Consider the following 26,386-nt stretch of genomic DNA (forward strand, 5'->3'; position numbering starts at 1 on the left):
CTTAATGTTATTTAGATTAGACTAATGCACTATTATTTTACATATAGACAATAGCTTATTACAATTAATTTGTTATTAAGAATAATATAATTTATTACAAATTAAAATCAATAAAGCTTCCTTAGTATTTGCATTTTTCTGTCATTATATAGTAATGTTTCCCATGGACAACACACTGCATTAAGTTTACTCTGTAGATGTCTTTTCCAAGCAATTTCACAATCCTCTGCCATGTACTGTACAGATTTTGCTAACTGGTATTGGTTGAATGTTTAAATGCAAATACTGCAAATACTATGTAATGGTTCCTCAAATGACATATATCCTTTCTATGTTTATAGAAACAACACAAATAGTGTTATCTCTAATTTGATTTGCCTAACTGTACATCTCTGGATCATGGCATTAGAGATACATGATTAACATGGCTGGGTTCCAGAAACAGCATATATTTTAATAATCATGCCTATAGTTAACTTTGCCTTCTAAATCATACAATCAAAGAAATTAGAATCAGAAAAGACCTGTTAGGCTAGAGCTCCAGTTTCACTCAAGCAACTCGAGATGCACCAGGAAACAAGAGGCACGGGCGGGCGGGGGGGGGGAAGGGGGAGGAGGACTTTATGCCACCAAGACAACACCACCCCTGGTCCTGGGGGCTGCCTCAGTGCTGCCTCAACTTGAGCCAGCAGATAGACAGTGGCTCCCAAAGAGCTGTTCCACTGGTCAGGATCTCTGAATCTCTTCCTTCTCTAGCCCCAATGCTGGTATGCCCTCCTAGCCAACTTGCTGAGCCCTAGCACAGCTTTAAGTCCCCTGTATGACATTGCAATGGCACAAAGTGCCAAGGATCTAGCCCACTGGGTCATCTAGTCTACCCCCTGCCATTACAGGACTGTTCCCTACAGCAGATTCTCAAAAATTCTCAAGTACTTCATCCAATCCAAATAACTCAAGACAATAGGGCTTCTACCATTTCTCTGAGGACATTATTCCACAACCTAAATATGTGTCACTGTAAGGAAATATTTATTGACTCTCAGTTTAGCTTAATTTCAGCCTAATACTCCTAGATATACCCTCCCCACACTTGAGCTGCCCTAAAAAATTCCTATCCGTGCAACTCTCTTCTTCGGTCTTTCAAATTTACTTTCTCTTTTCAAGGGAAGAAGCAGTGCAACTAGTTCTTGTGGGAGACTTCCATCCCTTTTTGCAATTTGTTTTCCTGGTTGAAGGATGAACTCTCTCTCATACTTTAAAGTGTTTCCAAGATTCAAACAAGTTTAAAGATCTGGGATACTGTCCGATCACAAGTGGCTTAAATAAATGGCAGATCCCAGTACTGTTGAGCCCTAATTTAAATTATTCATAAACGTGACAGATATGTGAGTGAGGCAGAATACAACCTAAAGACCAGACGCTGCACTTGATCTAAAGCCAAACTCCAATTTATTTTAGTGAGAGCTGCATACATGGATATGACCATAACTATTTAATATATGAAAATATATATTTATATGTAAATACACACCCACACGTGTTATATACGCATTGTGAAAAAGCCATTAACTTTTATCAGGTTTTTTAACTGGTAAAGTTCAGATTTGTGAAAGTGTAAGGAGTCTCACTCTCTTTATATCTATTTGTAACTTACATGGTAAGCCAAAAATTTATGAAATCCAATGTTTTTCCTCAAAGTGTTAGAATAACATGTTATATTTCTGATGTCACAGTTATGCTATTCTCATACCCTACTGAAATCTTGTGACATTCAAATTTGCAAAACTGCTGCAAATCCTATTTTCTTCTTCCTCCTTATAAAATTGCACCTGACAGTTCAAATGGAGTCCAGTAAGTTATACTTCATCACAGTAGCTTGCAGGAGCCACAAAAGCCCTGGTGCTATACAACTTTTTTGAAAATCAGACCCCCCCACCTCCAAAAAAAAATCCTCTACTGTCACATGGTATTAATCTAATAAAATCATATTTTTGTTCAAGTATTGGTGAGTCATGTTATAACCATATCAAACTTGTGGAAATCTAATGCTGTATTTCAGATTTCACCACTATATACTCTATTCATCTATATATAAAAGACTTGATTTTCAAAGGTGCTGGTCACCTGCAGCTTTCATTGAAGTCAGTGTGCTGTGGGTGCTCCAAATCTTTAAAAATTAGATTAATACAGTTCTCTTACTTATTCAGATATAAAATACACAGGAATAATTACAGAATGTGAGAAAACTTAACAATTATTTTATGCTGTTTTAGGGTTTGAAGTGAGACGGCATGTCTCACAACATTCTTTCTCTTTTTTAATTTTATTTGGCTGTGAGGCACTCCAGGATATTTCAAACTCTTCTGCACCTATATTTTCAGGGCCTTAAAAATGGAAATGCTAAACTATCAACATCTTTTTTAAACCCCATTTGAGCCCTATAATACTTTCAAAAGTTCATATAATGTACATGGGAAGTAAAAGAGACAGAAAATGCTCTCTATCTGCGATACAAAATTTCCAAAATACAGTTACGCAATGTTAAAGAAAAATTGTAAATGTGTGCATAGTATCCATTGAGATGAAACATCTCATTTACAGGAATTTCCTGTCTGATTTTAATAACACACAAAATTAAACACATAAATATTAATTTTATGTATCGCATCAGATGTAGGCAATGAAAAAGTATGTATCACATCAGATGCAGGCAATGAAAAAGCAATGTTTACATTTATGGGTGTCTCATTAGTGTTTTATTATGTGAAACACTAGGAGGCATCAGTTGGGTAAAAAAAGGAGTTCTGTTTCAAAAAAGGTAAAACATTACCAGAACTAGTCATCTATGAAAGTTTGATACTTCCAAATGTTAGTATAGCATATATGTCATAACTTTATTCCCTGCAAAAACAGCCAACACTTTATATTATATTGACAAATTAGATTGTAGTAAAAGAAAAAAGGTCCACATTTGATTTGCTAATTAATTTTTAAAACATACTGTGATGGTCTACAGATGTAACACAAAGTACAGCTGAATATTATATTTTAAAATATAATGGAATACTACCTGGAACTAAGATAATTTACTTGATGCTTAATGCCACACTTTTGCTAAATTGTAAAATGCAGATGCTTTTTGCATATGTTCCTAGTAGGATAAGTGCTATGAATTTAGTATAGTCTCAGGCAGTTTCAAGAATGATCTAATTGCTGTTGAAGGATGTATTACCTAACCAATATTTTTTTTTAAAAAAAGCCCCCAAAACACTTACATACTCTAAATGTTAAGTCTATTTTCAACAAGTGTTGAATAAACAGTGATTTTTTGAAAGACATGCAACAATGCTCCATGTGAATCATTTTTATCACGTCATATAAAACCAATCATTTCAAAATTGAATTTTCCCTGCTTTGAATTGCATTTAACAATGACTAAGCAACAGGGTTATAGTATCCTTATATAATAATCAATTGAAATTGACGTGTGCCTTGCCATGCTGCAGCAATCAGCTTTTATCTCTGTCCGATCAAAATGACATGAGAACTGCCTAATCCTTCTTTTGTAAGGCACATAAGACTTTGTTGTCACTGTTGGTTTTGTGAATCGCCTCTATAAGCTGGTCTGATTTCCTAAAGATGACAGATCCCGGTGAACAGCCAAGCTCTACTGCACTGCAGTCAATGCGACTGTGAGATTAAAGTACAGTACTGAAGACACTAGCTTTTAATCACCTGTCCACATGTAACATACTGACCATCAGCTCTCAGAAGATTAGCTTAAATCCTTTCAGAGCAGCCAGGCAATTACTATATTCATAAAATGAAGAAAGCATATTTAAAATATTTCAATTTTTCACTTACAATTTAAATAGTGCATGCTGACCGGAGTTCTTCTGTACATGTTTTATTTTTGAAATAAGGTGCAAAGGTATACTGTTAACCCTTTCATACACTAACCTGATATCATTAATCTTAGTGCTAAAGTTTTCTACCTCTTGAGTTACAAATAAATCTGTTTTTAATTTTAGAGGTTTGTCTCTAAATCATCAAATAGACTAAAATGTAGATGTAGAAAAATGTCTGTTTATATTATACTATGGGATTTAAGACACCTAAACTGCATTACACAAATAGAAACACAAATTATACTCCAAAATATTGCATCAATTAATACAATAAAACTTTTATTTTATTATAGAGTATCTTATTTATGTTATTTCCACAATCAGTGTACTTAAAACAACACCAAACCATCTTTTCTGAATTTTTGGTAAATTAATGTGTAATTTAGAAGTTTGGTCCAACAGGTGAAAACGTAGTTAAGAATCATAAAACATTCTTTTATGCATTCAACATCAGGGCATGACTTTTTGCTTAACAAGATACAGAAATACTCTTATGGATGCACTGTACTACTTTACTGATCAGCTGAAAAATTAACCTGTTACAAAAAAGAGTAAAAGAAAGAAAAACTTAAAATGGCAAACAAATATTTAATTTGAAACTTCTACACAACTGTTAAGTTTCTATGTAGTTATTTAACCATTCCTTTCTATTACAGAGGTACACAAAGAAGTTAAAAACATTTACAATCAAAAACTTTTAAAGATGAACTTCTGGAAAAAGTCTGGAAAGGTTAATTTCTGTTTGTCCACAAGGCACTAAATGTTTTAAACTCACAAGATAAAACTGTTTACATGATCATCTCTCTCTCTCCCTCTCTCTTTTCTGTGGGTAATTTACATACACACAAATAAAAGGACTTTATCAAGCAAAGTTATATATCCACTAAAAAAAAAAAAGCTTTAAGAAGAATCTTCAGACTACCATGAAATTGGAAGAAGCTTAAAAAGTAAAAAACGCTTGTCTGATCACTGTAAAGTACTCCTAAATTGGCAATCCAGACACATCATTTTGAAAGATTTTAATCTCACATATTGTTCATCATTTATTGTTGCATCAACACTGAAAGGCATGTTTAAACTTAAATTGGCTTTTTCTTGGTCAAACAGGCATAAGAGAAAAACTCCGAGAACATGGGATAGTATGTTACAACTGTACTCTTTTATAAGGAAATTTAATGTGGCACTCTACTCTTTCACATCTTATGCCAACTGCCAGATAGACATCTGATTTAGGATCTTCTGTCTGTGGGCCTGTTCCTGAAAATTATTACTCACATGAGTTGTCTATCCTCATACAGGTAGTTCTACCATCATCAGTGGGACCTATTTAAGGACTACTTGCATGAATGAAGGTTTGCATGATCAGGCCCTAGATTTGTCCTTCAGATACTGTCCGTAAGATAAACAGTAAAAAATGTATGTCCGATTTTTAAAACCAAAGGATGTGTATTGCAGGAATACAGACGCTCTGGATTTAGGGCCCAAACCTGAAGTTCTTACTCAGTCAAGTCTTTCAGTGTCTTCAACAAGAGTTAATATTTGACCCAATATGAATTACGTATTTCATCAAAATACAGAGAAAATACATATATGATGTCATAGTTCTATATTTATTTAAATAAAATGGCTAAAATAAGAAACACTGTGGGATTTCTGGTTGGTTGGTTGGATTTTGTCTCAGAACAATGTTCTAAGCATCTTCTAACAATAATAATTTAGAAAATGACAAATTTCCAAAGTGGCCAACTGCATGAGTGTTCGAAACTGAAATCAGCCAGTACTACAGAGGCTCAAACTGGTTCACAGGTGGTTATATTTCCATGCCCTGCCAAGCCTCTAGGGATTAGAGTTATTATACTCCATATAAACATCTTTCCTCTGCAACCACAATACCCTGCAAAGTGCCAGTAAAAAGAAAGCTAGTCACATTTTTTTGTCTAACATAATTGGTCTGCTGGCCACCTTTATACCCCTTTTAAAATAAATCTATGAAATGAGAAAATAATTTAAGGCAATTGCTATTAAACTTATCATCAGATATGTGGTAGGAAAGTGCATTTTGTCTCTAGGCAATTCTCCATAGACCTCCAGTAAAATATTGGCAAAGTGCCTTTCTCTGCTTAATTCTTACATCCTAATATTAAGGTATATATTAAGATATTTTATTTTAAAAGACAGGTATTTGCTAATCATAACCACCACGTACAACCAATGAGAATAAAAACTTTCTTTAAAAACATATAATCACAGGGCCCTGAAGTGACAGAAATTATTCAGATATAAAGTTTTGCCCTATGCTATTTACCCTTTTCAAGTACTTTTGAAGTAAAAGAATTAGTAATATAGTTTTATTCTTCTTTGGTTTTCCAAGATGACAGAACACCATACTAAATTATCTAGAAAATATAAGTATTCCAGTTCCATAATCCATCAACAGTTTTCTAAATTCCCCCTTTACACCAAACTTTATCTTAGACCTTAAGTAATTTTAATCAAAAGTAAAAAATAGCCAGTTTTGTAAAGGAGATCTAACCTTACTCACTCTTAATATAAAGATTAGTTCAAGTATTATGCGAATACCAGAACTTTCATTCTAACAGAAGAATACATCATATGCCATAATGCAAGCTGCCTCTGCATCTCAAACTTAAGTGTGAAAAAAGGAGATGCAAAAAGGTATACACTTACAGGCATGCTTTATCTAAAACTAAATGCAAGAACTGAAAAGAGCAGTGGCATATGACGTTTAAGAGTGTTTTGCTCCCCTGCCAGACTGTTTCTTCAGTGAACTGTTTGATAAATCAGGGGGCAAGTACTACAAGGTCATAGCATTTGGTGAAATATTAAAACCAAACAAACTGCACACACTTTATGATATCAAGCACACTAATGACGTGAACTAACTTCATGAAACTTTAAACACTCAAGAGACTGATGGGGATGAGTAATTTGAATAGCTGGTGATTTAACTAAGTTGCTTGACTAAAAAGTTACTTTAAGGCAATTGCTAGTGGATTCATATATTTAAAAAGTATACAACTAACCTCAATCCCAGTACACATATATAGACGGATAACATTCTTAAAAATGCAATAGGATATGTATATGGGGCTCATATACAATCCCCACTCTATTTTATTTCCATTCTGAATTTTATATGTACTTACATTACAAACATTTAGATGAGCAGACTAGTCCTTGAGATATTTTCCTTTCTTAGGAAAAAAAATAAAAAAACAAAAAAACCCTTTACTTCTTCCAGCCTTTTAAGTGTTCACCACCTGGTTCAACATGCAGCCTCCTTGAACCACACACAAGCCTCAAAGTCAATCCAATAGCAGCCAGAAGATGTCTGATGTGTGTGTGTGTGTGTGTGTGTGTATCTCTCTGTGTGTGTGTGTGTGTATGTGTGTGTGAGTGCACAGCGTGGAGGAGGAGAAAGTGGCTGTGCTGCTGGCTGGATTAAAAGTAACCGGACTCGTCCTGAAAGCGTCCAGGAAGGACGTGACAGAAGGCGAATGGGAAAAAGAGAGCAGCTCACAGCCTTTGTAACATCGCGGAGGGGGGAAGGAAGAGGCAAGGAAGGGATTCAAAACTACACGCTTGATGAGGTGTCCTTTTCTGCTTCTCTCCCTTCCTCCCTTCTCTCTGTCTCTCTCTACTTCTCTCTCTCTCTCTCCCACAATCCCAAACGAATGACTCTCTCCTCCCGAGCTGGAGAAATAATCAGTTTCACTCTTGCAAAAAGGGGGCGGGATCAGATCCCGAAAGCGTTTTAATAAAACAAACATAGAGCAGCAGCAGCGGCAGCAGCTCCTTTCCTTGCCCCTCTAGTCTAAACTAGATTGATAAATTACTCCACTACACTACTTTAATTATGTATATGGTATGCAGAATAAATCACCGAACATCAGCACCTCAATCAAGCACTTTTTAAATGATAATTGCATCTTGGGTGAATCAATCTCTCCATTCCTGACATTTTGCTAATTTTAGTTTTGCGGTGGGGGTAATGGCATATGCCACACGCAAACCTAATGACAATCCTTTATTATACAAAATTAAGAAAATACGGCGAGCTGGTGCATCTTTCCCCCCCTTCTGGTGAGGTTCAGCAGCAATAGGACACAAGACCACTGCAGGATCTGGGAGAGAGACACTCTGGGCCAGCTCAGAAACAGCCACGGCAAATGCTGCGCACACTGGAATTGCTGCTAATAAAGGGCGCCCAATGTCCTCCAGTGGCAACACTTACACAAAACAATCGCTGCTCGAATGCGAGGAGTTACGGGGGAAAGGGGGTTAAAAAATAAATGCTCCTTCCTATCCTAATATGCCCGTGATCATTCCCATATGCGTTCAACAGGAAAATATCTGGGCATCAATACATTCCAATGTCTATGTACAAGAAAGCGGAGATAGGTACCCAATTGAAACAGAGGATGCCGGCAATTATTAAAGGAGAATAAACTGAAAGGGGCGCTGAAATGCAAAGTCTGTGCAAGCGGCAGAGAAGATCCATATCATCATCATCCAAGCAACTGGAGGCTGTCAGGCCAACAACTTTTTAATCAGTTTCGAAACATATCCAAACATATCTATGCAGCAGGCGTGTGTATTTTTAGCCCGCATGACATTTCCTACCCCGTCTCCTTGCACCTTTATTGGCCTCTTTCTTCGGAGCCTTCAGTCTGTAAACCAACCCAACTTCCCAAACGCATTAGACTTCCGTATCCAATTGCTGGTGACTTCACTTACCCTGGGCTGCTTCAGCTGCACAGGAAGCAGGCACGGGGCTAGGAGAGAAACAATCGTGATGCTAACGTTTAAGGGAATGCAAATAAACAGACTCCCTCAGCAAACAGGGTTGCTGGTTAGATAAAGTACTGTTTGCCTCATTGCACAAGTCCAAATCAGACCCTACTGCATGAGATGGTCTTTTTGCAGACTTTTCCACTGAAATGTAGTATTTCCAACACACTTCATATGCTAATTTACCTTTACAACCAGTACTGAAAGGACTCTTCTGTACACAAATAAAAGTCAAAATTAAGCATATGTAAAACTTTGTGAGTAAAACTACTTTGCAGATTCTTGTTTTAACTTTTATGTAGATAGCCAACTTCTATAATGCTTTGAGAGCAACAGGATACTTTATAAAGGTATAAGCCATAACAGACAGAGTAAAGGAAACCTGAAGAATATATATAATAACATCAAAGCAGTGAATAAAACAACAGTAAGACTTATTTTGGTTTACTTTATTTTTATTTCAAGGGCCTAATCCTACAATTTTTTTTGCATGTAAATATCCCATTGGGCCATTGACTGACTTCTAAAATTTCAGTTTAGGTAATTAATAAATGTCTATTTACTTTACTGTATATTCTAAAGCAGGAATGCTCAAAGCATGGCCAGATCTGAATGAAACTGATGGAGTTATAAAATATTGCCCAAGACTGTTCTCAGTTTTGATACTTAGGTGGTGACTTAACTGACTACAAGTCCCATAACCCTCTACTCCATCATGATCAGATTTGATAATAATGGGCGGACAATTCTTACTGGACAGATATCCACGGACCACATCCCGTAAAACACAACAACAACAATAATCATAATTAATAATAAATAAACATAAACATTTATATGCAGTAGCCTCTAGAGGCCTTAGCCAGGTAGACACTGTACAGACATATAATAAATGACAGTAGTTGGCACACACATTAGTAGTCTCAGCAGAGGGACCAAAACCTGGGAGAACATGAAATCTGAACTACCCTTTCAGCCCTAGTGGTCTCACCAGGTTTGGAGTGAGGCACTCTGGTAAAGAAATATGGAAAGTTTGCACGGATCCTATCCTTGCTGTGCCTGTTCTGTAGCTAGAGTTTCATTTTCCCAGCTATCAATATGGCACCAGTCTCTCCAACAGCAATAACATTAATATTTTCTTAGTTTTTAAAAAAATGGAGCATTATGCGTTGGGACATCTAGTTTCCAGGCTCACACCTTTGTGCTGTAGATGAAAATGGCTGTAATCTGTTGCATTTTGTGCAAGCTAAATGCATCTTTCAGGCTTTTGTCTAGTGGCTCAAGCAGACCCTTTAGTTGGCAGGATAAAGCTTGGATGGTACTTCAATTCAACATCAAGAAATCAGATAGCAATTACCACAACAAAGTAATATGTACAGCTGCTTAATATGTCTACTATGCCTTCCACATTTTTAGGCTCTGAGGGCCTAATCTTTAAATAGTTGTGACCTTCATATATTAGAGTATCTGTAAACTGTGCCAGGTTTTTGTCAGAGCACAATTCATCAAAGCAATGTAGAGGACACCTCCATCTTAAAACAGAGTTCAAACATTAAGTGGAAAAACAGACAGATGGACAGATCTACAGTAGAGGGCATGCTTCCTCATCAATTCCAGGATTCAATAAAGCATGTATTAGTACACAAATATGCAATATCTTTTGAAATATGTGTAGAATCTTTCTACCTGGTAGGATTAATTTTAGAATCTGGAATAATTTTGAACAACGAAAAATCTTTACTTTGTTATCTGTACCAAGTTTTAAAAACATGCATCATAAATAGCAAATATTTTGGGGGAGAATCCCGTTTGGATTTCTTCCAAAATGGTCTAATCTGAGCTATGGTTCCTGTTGTAAACTGGTCATTCATAGGCCTGTTGGCAAACTGTACTATGAACAATGTTGCACCTTTTTCCAATGCATCACCTGACATATCTGAATTAAACAATAACGCATAATATGAGGTGGGATCATTAGAAACTCAGATCCCCAAAGCCTTATCAGAATGAGATATAGCCAAGTGTCTCTTTTCCTTAGAGTGTGATTATCTCATGGTTAGCTTAGCGAGCACCCCCATAAAGGGTCTTATTAAAGTCCATTTTTAATCTTCTGTACCTGGTGACAAAAATTTTCTTAAAAGAAATGAGGCTACCAATTTACATCATTAAGTGACATTTCAACAGAAGATAACTGAGATTAGGACAAAATGATCCACTTTCTTTGCATTCTAACCCTGGGGTGGTTTAGTTTCTATTTTCTGTGCAGAGTTCTGCCCCACCCCACTCCACCCCTTGCTCTTAAAACCACCTCTCTATCTTATAACAGCGGTGTACTAAAGCACTTCTTCCTATGTCTGTCTGCTTTTTAACTTGGCCCATGCTGGGTGTAGCTCTTGAAGTGAGCTTTAAAAAATTATTTTAAAGTGAGCTGGGGCGGTTGCCACAGCAACCCACCCTGAGAGGAATCAAGGCTATAGATTAATCTACCCCACAAGATTATTCAACAGTACTGTATTTGTTCTACAGTCATTCAGAATATTCCTTCAATCCATATGTCTTTATAATTGAACATAATGTATACATTCGAAAAAATCTCAAAGATAATAGGATATGGATTCCAGGAGCAGAATTTAAATATTTTATAAACCATAGGAAAGAACTGGAATGTATATAATTTCTTGTCAAATGAATTAATTATAAAAGATATTCACAAGGCATGGCTGAGACATGAACTTTAAATAAAATGGTATGCCATTACTAAAATGGTGTAATGCACAGCAAGCAATGATTACAGAAAGCCTTTGTCAATGGTATACCTGTAAGTACACAATACAGCAGAATTTGCTATCAAGGCTTTGCTCTGAGCCTAAAATTTGAAATTATAAGAACTACTTAATAATATTAAATGCAATAAATATTAAACACTCACCACATACACCCTCTTTATTGTCAAAATCATCCGCCTCCAATGCTTTACTTAATCTGTTCCATAGTAGTTACTTCACAGTTTACAATTCTTATTCGGCACCTTAGATATTTAAAAGCACAAAAGTAGCATATTATTAAAATGTAGGTCTGTGGTAGTGAGGCAAATTCATTTAAAGAGATGTATGAAAGAAACAGCTTCTGAAAAAAACTGAGTCTTTATTGTTCTGAACTTACATCTCACGATCATATCACTTTTAACTATGTATGATCAAATACCTTTATGTATTAAACAGCTGCAGTAAAATCCATCTGAATCCCACTTTGGGGATGCTGAAATATCAATAAAATTGTGAATTGTAATAAAACTATTGATCTGAGAGTGTAATAATCTTCCGAGTAGGTATTATATAAAATATTTATGGTTGTCTTCACTCTTTTTTTAAACAGTTCCTTCACTGCTAAATGAAGAGGTGTACTGTACAGAGGTAACAATTAAAATTATTGTGTCAAAAGCTGGAATTTTATGGCAAAGTGCATTAATCAATTTATGTTCTTTTTTAAATAACTACTGGTTTTTACACACCAACAACCATCTGAGGAAGGTTCCATAAAGGCCTACCTTTTAGATTGCAAAACTGCCTGTAATCGGAACACTTTTCTTCTTGTATTGTTTGTCCGGCCTTCTGTACACTAGTTGCTTGTGAAAATGGTGTCTTCACCCAAATTGTAATGTGCCACCCAGCAAAGTAATCGAGTAAATGGCCAGGTTTATAGCTGTAGACTATTTGAATGATCATTTGGACCATTTCTTATCTGATAGTTTCCTGATAATATCTTGCCTTTCTATTAATACTTTAAAAAAAGTTTCATTTTTATTTGCATATTTGAAATGGCTTGAGAATTACTGCACAAGACAGTGTTTGAGTTTTAGGAGAAGCTTATTATTGTTCATAACTAGGAAGTTAGTATATTCCAGTGGTCATTCACAAAACACTGGGATATACACAGGATGGGTCCTGCAAAACCCCCTCACAGGCACAGTACGCCTGGTTTTGCCTTGCAGCTACAGTGTGGGTCCCTTTCTTTAAACTCTTTATACTAGGAGTGGGCTCGATTCCAAAGAGGGGCAGTAAGGAGGGGGGGGGAAGAAAGGAGGGGATATTTCTGAGCCTCCCGGAACTTGGGACTCTGGCCAGCCTTTACCAAACATCCACAAGCCCACAGCCAAGGGCTGCTTTTGAGTCCAAACAGCCCAAACCCCAGCAGATGATTTTTATGGCCACTCAATCCATTGACACTGCGCAGATTACAGACCAATCAAAAGTACAGTAAAGCACCAGCCGCGCGGTACCCGTCGGATTTCCCCTCCTCTCCTCCCGCTTCAGGCTGTTGCCGGTGTAGTGTCAGAAAAAGAACAGCCAACTAGTGTTGGTACTAGTAGCAAAATGTGTCCGTAGCGGCTTTTGATACTACACCAGGCATCGGGGTTCAGATCCAAGCTCTCTCCCTCCTCTCGGATTTGTAACTCACAGTTGCAACGAGCCTGTGTGTGTGTACAGTGTGTGCTTAGGAGAAAGAGAGGGGAGGGGCAAATGCCGTTTGTGCGCACTAGGGCGTACGTCTTGTGTGTGCATTGGGGAAAGGGAAGCGACAGTTGTGTGTGTGCACGGGGGATGTCATTCATGGACATGGATTGGGAAGAGAGGGACAAATGTGCGTGCGCACTGAAGACAGGGCAGCAAGTGTCATCTGTGAACATGGAAGATAGTGTGTGTGTGTGTGTGTGTGTGTGCATATACACACATTAGAAGGCGAGAGGCAGATTTCGGGTGCATGGCCCCGGTGTGTGTGTGTGGGGGGGGTAATGTGTTCTGGATGTTGGGAGAGAGTGCTGTTGTGTTGGGTTTGCCCGGGGAAGGCATGATGGAAGCGGGAGGAGTACAAGGAGTGTGACCTACGCGTTTGGAGTGGAAGGAAGGTGGAAGAAGTGGGTAGTGGGGGGTGGTCCTACGCAGTGTGTGCCTTTGAGCTGAGTGAAAGAGCATCATCTGTGTAATGGATAGCTTGTGGAGAGCCGGGGATGTGTGAGTGTGCTCGCGCGCGCAATAGGGGAGCGATGCGGCGTGTGCACCATGTGGGGGACACGCGTGCGTGCGCTGTAGAGGCGAGCCCTGCTTTACGGATGTGTGCTTTAGGAAGGAGGTGAGAATGCCACGTGTGTGCGCGCACTGTGGCTGGGACTGGTGCCGTGTGTGTGCACGCGCACTGGAGGGAGAGTGCCTTGGCTTCGTGTGTGCGTACTGAAATTGGGGGCTGGGGGATTTGTCACTCACAGTGGCGGGGTGGGAGTGGGCTACAGAATCTGTTTGCTCTGGGACAGCATAGTAACCATGACTTCTTCCCCTGCCCCTCTCCGACTAGAAAAGCCCAGAGGAGGCAGAGGAGAAGCGTATTAAGGAGAACCAAACCCCAAAATAAAGCAGAAATGCACTTACATGCTGGACACAGTCTGGATGCCCAAGAGTCACACAGTGCGCTTTATGCCCTGCGTATCAGACACTCAGCCAGACTAGGCACCACTGCCCAGTCTTCCTCACCCCTTGCTCCCCCCCGCCACTGCCCCTTGTTTGCCTGTCTGGACTCAGGAGCCCACAGGGCTTTGGGGGGCGGGGTGGGGGGAAGAAGCAGGAACACGTGGGGGCTGCCTGCCTTGCTGTCATCACAGCGGAGCCATCAGCGCTCCCAGGTCCTCTACTGCCGCTTCACCTAGTCCCATCTGCACGCGCCGTGTGCGCCTCTGCTGGAGCAGGCTCAGCAGGGGCTGCTGGCAAGGGAGTGCAGCTAAGTCCCCTGCTATTTCTGCAAGGGGATGATATGGAAAGTTGGATGGGGCGGGGGAATAAGCAGTGCATTTTTAAAACGCGCTATTAAAACATACCAGCATGGATCCCACCTACCCACTTACATCTCACCGTGCAAAGAGGTTTGCTGCAGCCGGTGAGTCCTGCCCAAGGCAGAGATCCATCTCTCTTTTTGTTTGCAGAGCAGCTGCAGCGCTCAATGCAAACGAGCAGGATTTGGGGGGTTTTAAAGCACACATATGCTTTAAAAACAGAATACTGGTCTGGTTGGCTGTGGTAGTGGATTCAGACTGATAAGGGTGCTTTTTTTGGCAGTATCTTGAATCTTCGTGGAATTATATTTGCATTGTTTGCTAGGTGCAAACTCAGAAGAATAAATGTGATAACACCCCTTTTTTGCTGCGGGAGTTTCTCAGCATTTACATTAGAAGTCACTTGTTTCAGGAGTTTATTATAACTCAGGTGGGCAAATTCACTGGCTACTGAAATATTCCCAGAGACCTCCCACCCCGCCCCAAAACCCCCTCAACGCTGGTGATTGTAGAGCTGCGTCAATTATTTGGGCTAACAAACTTTTATTACAACTTTGTTGTTATTTAAAATAACAGAGAGCGAGATGCGAATGACAGGAAATTCTAACTCAGGGTTGCGTCTGTGAAAGTCTTGAAAATCCCTCAGCAACCTTAACTCTGCTCCGGACTCCACTACGTAGTGAGCTGAGCTGTGCATGAACCCACGTGACAGAGATATGGCTCCCGTGCTAAACCTGTCAAGCACTTTACATTTTTTGTCTGCCTCTCTGTCCTTGGTTGCTACAGCTAGTATTTGCACAGTATAAATAGGTTTATAGTGGAAATCTATTTGCATGTGAGTGTTTTATGTCTTAGACCACATTGGGAGGAAGAATAAGTATAGTTCTCTATATAGCACATGTAATGGAATGGGAGATAGTCATGAGTGGTTGAGGGAAATATGTAAATTTGTAATAGAAAACTATATTGTTGATGGGGAAGACAGTTGGTAAAGTTGTTTGATGTAGCTAGTGTGTATTAGATATAATGTGGTGGATGGCTTATTCTGGGAAGGGGAATTTGACTATAGGTGTGTGGTTCCTGTGTTGTAAGAATGTAATTTGTATGGGTTGTTGTAGCAGGGGTATGTAGCTCACATTTAGAAATGTATGTAAAGATATATTAAGTGTGTGTGTCTAAGGTATATGGGATAGAGAGAGGGAGCAGTGGTAGGGTTGTTTGTGGTGTATCTCTTATTTTCCAGACTTTCAAAAGTCCTCCCCTGCCCCCATAGATGGGTTTTGCTGCTCCCTTATTGATGTTTTCAAGGGTCTTTGCAATAAGGAAGATACAGACTAACTGACTGTACAGGCAAAACAATGAAAATGTCTATACACAAAGTGCCATCAAACAAACAAAGTGAACAAACTGAAAAAAAGAAGGATTTTTTTTGCTAACTTCTTTCATTTATAGTAATCTTAGGTGTTACATTGTTATAGCAGAAAATGTTCTGAAACTGATCTCCAAGTTGATGCTGTCCCCCTTTAAATATTTCCTAACCTTTTGGGGGGGGGTGTCTGGGAATTTCCTTAAGTTCCCCCCCCCAAAGAGTATTTATAAATAAACCAGTGAAATGTGAAAACATTTGTAGATAAATGTTTTCTTTTGACAAAGAGCCTAGACTTTGCTAAAATCATCATAAAATGTAAAAAACAATATTTGTTGTTCAGTGAAATAGTATTTGATTCTAATATTTTGTTCAGAAGGTTCCTATCCTAGGGGTGGTTCCACTAATGGAGTTTACAAACCAGAGATCAGGAAAGCTTTTAAACCTGTTGTGATCTTTTATAGGTGTAATGTTAGAAAACATTTTTGTCTATGGACCCAATTCAGGAAGACACTTAATTTCCTTATTTTAAGCATGTGTGTAGTCCCATTGACTTCAATGGGGCATGTGTTTTAATACCTTGCTGAATTGCGGCCATTGTATGAATTATCATCTGTGAAAGCTGCAGAGTTGACGTACCATCCATACAAAATCTTCATGGACTTCTGTTGGGCTCATGGACCTGATTCAAAGCCCATTCAAATCAGTTGGAGTCTTTACATTGACTTCAGTGGGTTTTAGATCAGGCCCTAAAATGGCAGCTCAGACTTTTATAATACCTACATCAAAGATCATCCAACCCTGCTCTCCCAGCACTGGGACCCCATCTCCTGTACCAGACCCTTTCTCTCCCTACCATATTTAAATATCCACATTATCCTTTGCACCCATTATAATGTTTATTATGTCTGTTTTTAGAAAGGGGGCAACCACTGAAGTCACTGAGTTTACATGGGAGTAACTGAGGGCAAAATGTAACCTAAAATCACGAAATAATTCCTTAAGATTTATGGACTCCAAAAATGTACATCTGTGCCTCTATGCTAATTTTATATGGAGGAGAAATGTATGAACAGTTTTGAAGATCCTAGGCTTTAAACAAAAATCTTTAAGCAAACATCTGCTAGTTTTGTGTCAGAAACATAACTCAGAAAGGTTCTGTAGTTAATCTTAAATTCCCACCAAAAAATCTCCTGTGACATAAAAGTATAAATACATGAAATTTCAGGTTGCATAGATTTTCTTTAGCAAAAGATAAAGAAGCAGATTAAAACTGGGCCTAGAATAGAAACTTGAAATCAATTTGTTTACACGTCACTAATGTCTCAGGACAAGGTCTATATATTTCAAAATATTTTTTTAAAAGCTGATTTGTTCGTTTGAATTAGTGAAAAAATTATTCACCAGTCCGATTATTTTTGTGTTCATATAATTCAAAAATAATTCAATTTTTAAAGCAAAAATTTGGCATTGAATAAATCCATGATACACTGTGATCTGTCTGTCAATTTCATGACTGCTAAAATCTACCTGGATAAGTGAACATCAGAAATACAATGAACTTATTATTAAATAACAAGAGTTTTAACAAAATATATGTAGTGTAGTAATCAACAATTTCAGTCTCTCAAGTAAGTAGTGCATTTTATAAATAGATTTAAAAAAACAGCAACAACCCACCTACATACATTATGTTCTCCCTGTAAATAATTTGTTTCATCTTACAAATTAACAAGAGGCAGGAGATTCAGACCTAAGTCTGGCGTTCTGCCCTTAACTCATGCTATTGTGTTCTGTTTTTTTAACTAAGAAAAGGAGGCAGCCCTGTACTCTGTTGTGATCTGACCCCTGCATGCTATGGAGAGCTCTCAGAGACAGCCCCTGGAGAATACTTCAATTGGAAGGTGTCATATATCTGGCATAAAATGTCTGCACTGGCCCCTTTCTCCTAGACACCGGTGCAGATGGCATGTTGGGGACTGGAAGGAGCATACTGGCAAGGGCGTTTGCAAGAGGTCAGAGGGGATGTGGCCAGTGTGTGCTCTGCTCTGGCTATTTCTGCTTTCTATGGGCCATAAAAACAGCATAAACTAGAGCAGTGAGGCTGCTCTAGGCCAGCTAGACTACTGACTGCCCCAGAATACAGGGAGTGTGAAGATAGCTTAGAGCCTATTTGCAGAATGTCTGTCTTATAAATGATTGTCATATTTATTTTTCAGTGTCTTTCATAACCTGTAGGCCTCACCTAGCAGAGAATAACTAGCTTTCTGGATCATGCCAATTCCAGAAGGACAAAGCTTCTTCACAGCAGGTTGGCCTTTCCAGGAGAAAGTTCAGTTTGCTGCTTCAGAAGGCTCAAAGAGAGCTAAACAGCAGAACAGCCTCCTGTGAAGTCAGCTGCACAGCTGACAGGGGGAGGAACTCTCATGTAAAATAACTTGCCCTCTACATCATCCTGCTCCAGATCCACATGACTCCTCACATTTGGTTCCTGCAGCCCATGCGATTGGCTACAGTATAGGAGGCAGAAGCCTCCTCCCTCCTTTTCCTTCTCCTTGATCTTCATTTCTTTTTGGGAAGTTTGGTTATTCATCAGGCTACGCATCTCTTCTCTTTTCCTGAAATGGAGTTGTTGGCCATGGTTTGACTGTCTTCACACTCAAGAGTTTTTTGGTGGAAAACCAACTGATAGCATCTCCTTGTTAATACCTTGATACTCTGAGCACTTCATCGCCATTTCTGGTGATACACTAGGGAAGTAGGTAGCCTGAGGTGGCCAGAAAATGCCTAATGAAGCATTCTGTAGCTACTACAGATAGGAGCAGCTTCCGCAACTCTGGAGACAATGAGGTCCATGAAATTTCTGAGGGCCAAGAAATGCAGGGGATTGTTTTGGGTAGACCTTAGCCACAACTCAAACAAAATTTCAAACAGAAATGGAACTTATTTTAGGTGAGAAAAACCTTGGTTAACTTATTCCCTCATTTCTGAAGGCCATTATATTTCCTGGCTTTGGCTACAAGTGAAAATTCCAAGTATCACAAGAAAGGCTGCTGCTGCTGTATTTCTAGCTAGAAAGAAAATACCAGAGGTTTTGTGAGAAACCCAGTTCTCATGAGTTTTCCAGACCAAACTTTAGGATACATTTTAGATAAGCATCCAGACTTTTGGATGTTTCTCTGACCCTTTGCATCTGTTGCAATTTGCTCACCACTTGCTTGAATCAAATTTGGAGTAAATGAAATGCTATTTTAGAAGGGTGTGTACGCTCACCAGGTTATAAACAGGGTGTATAATATGGTGTCTTGCATATATACTGAGTGTGTACACAGGGTACGGAGGAACTGGACTGGTGTGAGAGGGCCCCTAGATGTCTGACATTCTGCCAGTGGGCATGTGCAAAGATACTTAAGACACCCATTGCCCAGCTGATGCATAAGCCCCAGTGGGATTCACAAACTAGGTGTTCCCTTACCTATCTTGTTGGCAGGGCCTAATCTGGTAGAGGTGCTCAGAGGCTGCCTGAGAACAAACCTATAGGATCAAGCCCTCCACAAAACAATGCAGGAGGTGGTGGTGATGCCCTTTTACCCAGGAGCCCAAGGGTTAGAGTACTGTTACCACTGGGCTATTGGGGAAAAGAGCACTACCACCATCCTCCTTTCTCTTGAGAAAGGGCTGACCTGGCTTAAGCATCTAACTCCCTTTGAAGGTTTAGGCCCCATCCCTCTCCTCAGTATTTCTTATTGGCTAGATTGTATGGCTTCCTACTTAATGTGCTGGGTTTTCTGAATCCCTTTCTTAGGCTCCTAACTCTCCCTATGCTTTGTATAGGGAGCCTGGATATCTAACTCATGGCTTAGGATTCCATTGTGTGATGTGGCAACTAAATGTAGGTGCTGCAATGCTGAGTCTTAGTCCCCTTTGTGGATCTAGCCTCCAGGCACTACCACAATACTACTAATAATCATAGTTAATATGATAACTTTTTGGGGGGGATATGGACATTTCCTTAGTCTTTTTATAGAGGGCTTCTGAAAGTTGAAAAAACTGTTGGATATGTTAGTAGGAGCCTGTAACCCCTATAAGCACAACATTCAGCTTCACAACTTTCAAATGTTGTGCTCATGCTACTTATGCTAACATATGTTAAAACGTTCATGAGGCCTCTGCTGTGCTGGCATTCATTATAACTCTTTTGTGGAGGCCCTTTTAAAAGTTGTACTTATTGAGATTACAAGGGAAGAGATTGTGTTTGGATATGGGTTTAGGTTAATTTTTTTGCACCTGAAGCTGGACTGTGGCTGTTGTATAAGCTATGGCAAGAACAGATTCAGTTCTTTGTTCCAAAATTCACAATTTGTTCTCATGAGATCCATAGTGGTGGAAATATCATGAGATCAGATAGTCATGGAAGATATTTTCCATCTCAAATAGTGGAAGTCTCATGGGAACAAGTTGTCCTGTGAGAATCTGGTTGCATCAAAACTGGAATTTGAAAATAGGCCTCTTCAAATTTTGGAGAAGCTTATTATTGTTCATAACTGAGTAACAACTACATGATTACTGCTGTAAGACTTTCCCTCCTTGCCTCTGTCTCTATGAATCACCCAAACTCGTGACTCCTCTAAAATGTAGGTTAGAAGCTCTTTGGGGCAGGGGCCATGTTTTTCTGTTTCTTGTGTGAAACATCTAGAAGCCTTTTGGGTGCTATAAAATAATAATAATAATCACAGGTCAGATTCTTAGCTTGTGTAACTCAGAGTAGCACCATTGACTTTGACAGAGCTATACTGAGTTACATCAGCTAAAGAGCTGGTCCCAAAAGTTTGGGTTTCATTATGAACTTCAAACTTATCATGATTCTCCAAACAGTATGAGCTCTGGACGAGTTTTATGCCTCAGCTCTGGGATTCCCCTCTCCCTAACAAGCCAAGCTCCAGCTTTACCTTTAAATATCTTCAAAAGGTTGAGCGAGCAATGGCTTGCCAGTCCCGTGTCCTTCAATATCTCTGGGGACACTTGGCTGACCTTCTTAGCCATGAGTGGGATGGAAGAGTGAGGAATGGAGAACAGAGACTGGAGTGGAAGGAAGCTGTATGATTTGGTGGTTGTGGTTGTATGTGGAGGACCGATTGGGTACTGGATATTCATGTTTGGATTGAAGGTAGATTGAGAAGAGGCCCTGACTCGGTGAAGGGATTTTGTGAAGAGTATTTCTGGATTAAAGGGGTTTTGGTTAAGGACCAGGTTTTCTCTTCACAGAATTGGGGGTTTGGGAGCTCTTTTGTCATTGCCACACTAGAGGTAGGAAGAGGCTCTTTGCCTTAAGCAGGATGCACACCTATTATAACTTGCATGTGTTCCACAGCAAAGATTACAAAACAACCACTGACTTTGGTGAGAGTTATGCATCTATGTGGACCACAGGACTGGGCCCTAAAATGTTACCAAAAGTGTAATGGTAGAGTTCCAAATAATTAACTGGTTGAGATAGAATGCAAAGGACATATAATAAACATTGAATTAGTGATGGACATACTATTGCAGTCCTTACTCAGGCAAAATTCCCCATTGAACTGAACACAAGTTTCGTCTGAGTGAGACTGCAAGATCAGGCCTGATACTACTACTAACTTTCAAAAGATTCAGGAGCCTCCTGAAGACTGGAAGCACTGGAAGGACTGAAGGCTGGTTGGTTGATTATTTTAATACTCAAGGGTTTTGCTATGACTTGTGGATTCTTTCTTGATTTTTAGTATTATTACTGGATGATACTGGTTTGCTAGTACTAGACTTTTTTCAAGGATATAACATCTATGGGTAATATTTTCTCTAATGATTTCAAATTGGGACAGGTATATGGCTATTAGAGAAAGAGCTGACGATGGATGTGGATATTGAGTATTACAATGTCCTGCCATCACTTGATAGAATCAAGCAGAAAGAACAAATAGTACAGACATAATAAAGCTAGACATTTTTATGATTTTCATATTCTTTAATGCCTTTTTTCTTCAGTCAATAAGGACTTAAAGAGAAGAATTAATGAGGGAAAGAACTGAGTTTTTGAGAGAGCAAAGATTCATAAAGGTTTGTTTTGTTGAACCTGTTGTTTATCAGTTGTTAGACATCTTGGTTGAATTTTTTTTTTCATTGGCAGAGGCTGTCATACAGTACAGTATATCAACAATATTAATGCTGGGGTCAGCTTCAGATATCAACTGCACAATATGCACACCTTGTATATGTATAAATAGAGAAAGATTGTATCTATGTATGCCTGAACAAAATGGCCATTGACTGTTTTATTCAATCTGTAAAGTTACTTAGGGTGATTCCAGTGAACTGCAACTGTATACTCACCTTTGAATATATGCACTTATCCTTTCCTGTATATCTTGAACTTGAGTTTAGAATCTGCTGCTTTTAGATTTAAACATTGAGCACATTGCACTTTTTAGAAAGTGTTTTCTTTTCTAAAAGTTTCTGTTGTTTGTCTTATCATAAATGGAATTTTTGATATTGGTCTCGTCATGCTAGCTGCTTCTCTAGGAATGAATATTAGTATACAAGGATTGCATTTTGCAGTATATATTCAGGAGAAGAGGACCCAGTGAACAACAGAAATGCTGTATTTCAGCTCAGGGGACGGGGCAGGCAGCAGAGAGGTCACCCAGGGGGCTCTAGTGTCCCATTGTGCACAGTGGAGCCAAGCACTATGGCAGCTTTGTGATGGGATTGCATCAGGAAATTGTGGGCAGGTCAGGGGAGAGTAGGGGCATGGTCAGTGTGTCTTCTGTTGCACAGTAGTCCATAGCCACTACTCTAGTCCTGGAGTAGAAGCACCCAAACGAAGCAGCTGCTCCATGTGCAGCCAACAGACTAACAGGCAGGAGAATTCCGTACTCCACCACCCTTTAACATCCATATATCCCTATGGGTAAAGCTCTTTTACTGCAGCTTTAAGTAGAGGAGCAGGATTTGGTCCAGTGTCCTATTAACTTAGTGGGAATTTTTATTCAGAAAAAACTGGAGGATTGGGCTCTATAGGTTTACATAGAAAACATTTTATTATCCATTTAGGGGGCTAAGAAGGTAGTTTTTCACTATATAAAGAAAAAATGCTTTGTAAATGTATTATTTCAGAGATCATTGAAATTTTACATGTGGATAAGTTAAATGTTCATTAATAAAAAAGCCAATTAGACAAAATATAAAGCTACTGGGTTTAATTCTTTTTTCACTTGCACCAGTTTTAGACCAGTATAATTCCATTAACTTCAGTGGACTTCTGATTTACATTCATTCAAATGAGAGGAGAACAAGGCACAAAATACCATCCAGTTCTGATTTGAAAAGCTCTGTTGTACTTTTTGCCAAAGCTTTGTGGTTAGAACACATTTATATTTACACGCACTATGGAATAACTAATATAATTGTCTTCCTGACACTAAAGTTTTGGATTTATTGGAAAAGACAAACATATGGTTGAAAGCTGAACTAGTTTGTAGTTTGTAGAAAGATTTTAAAAAATAGCTGCAGAATAAGCAACAATATTTTACAAAGTAAATAACTCAGGTCGAGGTGAGTGTTGGTTTCGTAGTTCTTAAGAAATAGTTGGGGCAGTAATAAATGGATGTATTCAATATTCCAGATGGCAGGGCCTGATTCTGTTCCTTTGAAGACAATAGAAAAACTTTTATTGACTTTAATGAGAACAGGATTTTTATCACCCAGCATTTAATCACCAAATTACATTTAATAGAAATATTTCAGAATTTCATTTAGTATTGTAACTGTGATTAAATTTGTTGATCAGAGAAATTACAAGCACAATGACCAAAAAAGGATAATTAATTATCCTGAATTTGATTGTATGAATTGTATCTAATCTGAAATCTCTACTTTGCATCGTGTACAGCCTAATCATCATTCCAAAAAGCGAACTGTTCTCTAGTGAAATTGTATTTAACAAAAGAGACTAATTAAAAGATTTTTTGAAATGAATTGAGGAACAGACCAACTCTATTAAACTATGTTATGAGTCTAATGAAATTATCTAGGATTTAGTCACATTAATTGCTGTTACCAGGGCTCTAGGATCAATACAGTGCAGTACTGAGGAAATGATAGCCTATCAAAATAAGTTTTAAACCAAAGGTTGTGCACAGTACTTAGCTAATATAATATGTACTTATTTCAGATTTACTCTAGGAATTAAATTATAGAAAGGTAAATATATGTAACGAAAGTAACAGTACTGGGATTTAATGGATGTATAAGGCATTTGATAGTGAGATTTCTGTATTTTAAAAATATGGTATATGAAAAAGCAATGCTCTACAGATTTATTCTTATTTCAGAGGAACCCCGGAGCTTTGGTATTCAGCCAGTTGTTTCAAATTAATATTGATTTGGAAAAAGATATTATTTACATTTATGGTGTTACTAATTATTTTTAAATAAGTATTGTACATTCTACAGCCCTTCTGTGTCCATCTAACAAACCACAGAATATTCTTGTCATAATAAAAATTAATTGGTTTTAACACAGCATGGTCCATAAAGTTGCATTGGCTATGCTGTACCCTTCTTGTGTTCCAAAATGAACAAGACAGACAAAGATTAAGGGCCTGATCCAGCTCCATTTGGATCAAAACTCTCATTGAGTTTAACAGTTCAGGATCAGGCTTTGTGTCTGAGGAAATTCACTAATGTGGAATCTTTAAATTTTAGTGTTCCATCCCAGCTTCAGCTCCCCTGCCCTGGTAAATCATTCATATTTTCACACTCAAGTAATTTCCAATGTAGAAGTTATATATTTTTTTATTTAAGCATGCCCCCGTGCTTTTGTTTTACTTTTGTGCCTTTTATGTGCATGTGACTTGTGAATATGAAATTTGGTTGTTTAAATGGTTTCGTATGTTCACTATGTATAATCTTCATCTTCAAGTTTTCTATTTGCTTACTTCTTAAAATAAATGTTTTCCATTTAATACAATAGTTTGTAAGAATTGCTGTGAAGCAAAGTTAAAAGGATGAGTTCTTGAAATAGAAATTCATAATAAAAACATTTACAAAATGTTTTAACGTGTGGGCTCATTTCCCCCATGTTTTCACACTAATTAAAATCTTATTGTCGTCGAAAAATATCCCTATTACATCCCCTTTCCTCCTAGTCCCCTTCCCTGTCGCCCCACACATAACACTCAGTTTGTGGTGTCATAAATCTAAACATTGTGCAAACTAACTGTAAATTTAAAAAGCACTGTGCAAAGAAAATACTTCCACAAAGTCTTTGTTTCATGATCTGACTTCTTACTCCAATGAAATCAACAACTGTTTCATATGGTTACCCTTTGAATGTAAACTATTTTTTAAAATTATTTCAAGTTTTTTTAATTCACTCTCTTTTTATTGTATAGTTAACCCATCTTGGTGTTCATATGGAGTTTTTAAGGTATTTGAATGTCAAATTAAGCTACTAATACAGAGAGACTTCTACAAACAAAAACCATGCTATCTCATTAGAAATGAAAAGGGTAATGATTTGTTAAGAAACAATTTGCATTTAGAGAAAAGAGTATGAACAGCCATGTTTGCTGGCTGAGAATGCTCCTAAGTAGTTCTGTATGTAATCCTAAAGGTCCTTTGCATTCAGATTTAAAAGAAACAGCTTAAAAGAAATCAACTAAATCTTTACTTTCAAGAAACCTTTCCTGGACAAAGAAATTACAGTAAAGTACCACATGAAACAGAGTGTGAAGCATGCTACAGAGCTTATCTATTTTCAATCAAAAAAAATTTAAAGTCTGAGCTATGATTCTGGAGGATAGGTATTAGCTCTTTGTAGAGAGCAGATCAGCTTTAAAGACTTAAATTATTTTTTCATTGTTTTGTCTATTAAAACTCACCAGTGCCCTTCTTCTGCTTCTCCAGGAAGTTGCACCCGTCAGCACCTGCTGAGGGCTTCGTTGACCAAACTGACAGGTAAAAAAATTCCTGTAGAATAAAGCCAGACCAGCTGGCTTTGAAGAGAAACCCCCCAGTTTGGGTTGTGTTTGCCTCACTCACCCTCTACTATGAAGACAGAAGCTTTTTCCCTTTTAGTTGTTGACCTGTAAGATGCGTGATCCCTGTGCACAAGTGTCTGGCAGGCCTAGGTGCACCTGCTCCTGTCACTCTAGAGTAAATTTAGCTGTTAAAGGTATCACTGACAACCAGACCTTTGTCAGCACTGGCAAAAGAACACAGAATTACTGTCCCCCCAAAGTATGCTGCAAGTTCAAATGGAAAATATCAAAATCAGTCATTTCATCCAAAAATCACTCCTTTGAGGAAAAAATGAAATTGCTTTCATATGGCAAAGAAGTTTCCTCTTTTACATAGACGTTAAAATTACATTTCCAAGAATAATCTCAGAACAAGACAAGTTTTTGTTCCATTAATTGTGGCTGGAAGGAAACTTTTTAAATG

General features: G+C 38.3%; 1 protein-coding gene across 8 annotated transcripts in view; it reads right to left on the reverse strand.

The window, feature by feature from the left end:
* Window positions 1-25,995, reverse strand: part of MEF2C (myocyte enhancer factor 2C) — a 152,375-nt gene extending 126,380 nt beyond the window's left edge. For 5 of the 8 annotated variants that reach the window (XM_024206894.2, XM_024206892.2, XM_024206885.3 and 2 more), the window contains exons 1-2: window positions 25,825-25,995; window positions 11,650-11,748 (exon numbers count right to left, since the gene is read on the reverse strand). The gene's annotated coding sequence lies outside the window, so the exon portion shown is untranslated. Of the gene's footprint in view, window positions 1-7,075; window positions 7,585-8,666; window positions 8,705-11,649; window positions 11,749-25,824 lie in introns of those variants that run through there. The other 3 variants (XM_024206887.3, XM_024206893.2, XM_024206888.3) reach the window with 3 other exon arrangements.
* Window positions 25,996-26,386: the final 391 nt, after the last annotated feature.

Source organism: Terrapene carolina, unplaced genomic scaffold, assembly GCF_002925995.2.
Source record: "Terrapene carolina triunguis isolate 2854851 unplaced genomic scaffold, T_m_triunguis-2.0 Scaffold69, whole genome shotgun sequence".
NCBI classification, from domain to species: domain Eukaryota; kingdom Metazoa; phylum Chordata; order Testudines; family Emydidae; genus Terrapene; species Terrapene triunguis.